Consider the following 2,666-nt stretch of genomic DNA (forward strand, 5'->3'; position numbering starts at 1 on the left):
GGGTGGAGGGTGGCCATGACCGCACAGCACTGAGCATGCTCAGTGACGTTTAAACATGGTTGGAAGGGGCACATTTTGTGTCTATTTTACAGCAATTAAGTCATTCTTCACATTAAATTAACCATTTAATTACGCTATTCGTCTACATTGTGTCCGTTTTGTAGGCATCCCTCTAATTTGTCATTTTATTGATGTTCTGTAGTTTCTGAGAGCTGGAAGCAGAAGTCTCTGTCTGGCCTTCTGCTTGTATGGATCGCAGTAACATCATCACAAGTAAAGCCTTGCTCATCACTGAGTCTGGGTCAGTGTCAGTGCTTCCAGGGGGTCCCGGCTGGAGGAACCGGCTCCCAGGACGCCCAGGCCCCTCAGGATCAATGCTAGTCAGCAGCATCGTGATGCCAGGAGCGGTGCCCAGCAGGCTGCCCAAGCCATTCTGACAGCAGCTTTGCCCAACCCCACTACCCATCCTAGGCCCCTCCTGCTCCGGTCACGCCCCACAAGGCTCAGCTCCCTGAGCGCCACAGCCTACAGCTTCCTCTTCCCTGCTGCTTCCAGCGCCACCCAGCCGCTTTGCAGGTAAGGCTTCCTGTGGGTCTGCTGAGCAGATGAATAAGTGAACTGCATCTGTCAAAGGCCAGCCCAGGCGTCCCCGGGGGTCCCGAGTCTCCTGCAGGCCAGGAATCCTGTCATTGGAGGGTTTCAGATTCCCAGGGTGCTTTGCCTTTGCTGGGCTTGGGGCTGGTCAGGCCCTGAGATTCCTGCTGGGGTGGGTGCAGGCAGGCCATCACCCACTGATGCCCAGTGCCCCGCCAGCACTCCCCGTGATGACCAAGACCCGGAATTTGCCCTTCACACCACCTAGTCCAAACAGGTCCAGCCAGGGACCTCGGGAGCTGCCCTCCCCCCAGCCAGGATGGATGCCACTTGCCCATACTCAGGAGCATACCTTTGCTCTGGATCCATCCACCCATCCATCCATCCATCCACCCACGCACCCATCTATTCATCCACCAATGCATTCATTCAGTAGATTCTTAGCAAAGGGCTCAGCCTGGGGCTGCCCACTCCACCTCCCTCTAGCTGGGTGACCCCGCAGTGAAGCCCCACCTCCCCAACCTCCATTGCTCACCTGATAGGACCCTCCCTCTCCCAGGGCTGCTGAGATGAGGTGTGGTGAGTGACTGTACATTGTAAAGGTCACTAAATGTCATTATCTTAATTATTCCTGAGTGACTGCATGTTTTAAATGACTTCATTTACAGCTTGCTGGTATAAACTCTTGGATCACATGTTTATTTCCAGAGACCTTCACGGGCCCTGGGTAACATCTAGGGAGTCAGCCCCTGCACCTCGCACTGAGGAGCACTTGATCCAGGCCTGGCCGGCAAGCCCTTACTTATCGAGATTTTTACATATAAGGACAGCAGGAAAGGGGACTCCTGTCATCTGGCCCCACTGATGGTGTTTGCAACCCAGACCACAAACCAAAGACTATGGGAAGAAGTCAATGTACATGGATCGAGGAGACTGGAGACTAACTCATCTTTGTCAGCACAGACCAAAATTCAAGTCGCCAAAAAGACGTGGGGGACCGTGTAGAGGTAATGGGTAACAATAAGGCAGAGCTAACAGAGACCCAGCGAACCCCACCCCCGGGGGCATGGCATCCCCAGGAGGCTGGCTCTGGAGCAGCCTGGCCAGGTTCGAAGCCCAGCTCCACTACTTAGCAGCTGTGTGCCCTTGGGCAAATGAACTCATCTACAAAGTGGGTGGTCCTGGCACCTCCTCCTAGGACCCCATGAGGATCTGTGACTTGCTCACAGAGCAGAGGGAAGTATACAACTAAGGACGCATCAGCCCCTTGTTCCAGGGCTGTGCAGTCACAGCGACCTCGGTGTAGCCATCAGCAGAGCCGAGAGACAAACATCACTGAGTGGCAGAATCAGCTTGCTCTGCTCATGTGACACATGCCTAAGAAATGCATGCCCAGAGCCCTCCCCTCCCAGGGCAGCGGCACCCTCTGCCTCCCTGCAGCGCAGGGATGACCCAAAGCCAGGACCCGGGCAGGGCTCGGGGACCCCATTGCACGGGCGGGAGCAGCACAGCAGAGGTCTCGTGGTGGCTTGGGTGGCAGTGCCCTGGGGCGCTTGCCCTCTTGAAGCCTGGGAGGGGAGTGGTCTGCTGTCCTTTAGCAACTCGCTTTGCTGCGTCAACCACTCCAGCCTTTGTTGTGCAAGCTGGAACTCCATGAGTTTGATTTTGTCCCAGGAGTAAGGAGCAGCCCTGAGGAGGTGCCAGCGGGGGGCAAGGTAATCAGAGTTGCTGCTCCGGCTGCAGGGAACAGAGGAGGGAAAGGGGAGTGGGTTCAAGGCTACTGGAATGGGCCGGGCGACGGGGGAGGGGGGTAGCGATGGAGGGGGGCTGGGATAGCGTGCGGTGGTGGAGGGAGAGCAGAACGAATTCCAGGGTATATTTTGTGGCCTGGATACCATGTGGGGCAAATGGGGCAAAGAGAGAGGGGGTGGTGCCGAGAGGTTTCAGGGCAGGAGGTGGTGTTCCTGAGGAAGGAAGGCCCAGTGGCTGGGGGGGGGGAGTGGGGGGGGGAACAGCCCCACAAAGGGATGCTGGGGTTCTGAAGGACCGCTGAATGGGAGGGGCCCTCAGGA

Source organism: Myotis lucifugus, unplaced genomic scaffold (genome assembly GCF_000147115.1).
Source record: "Myotis lucifugus unplaced genomic scaffold, Myoluc2.0 scaffold_218, whole genome shotgun sequence".
In the NCBI taxonomy this organism is placed as follows: Eukaryota; Metazoa; Chordata; class Mammalia; order Chiroptera; family Vespertilionidae; genus Myotis; species Myotis lucifugus.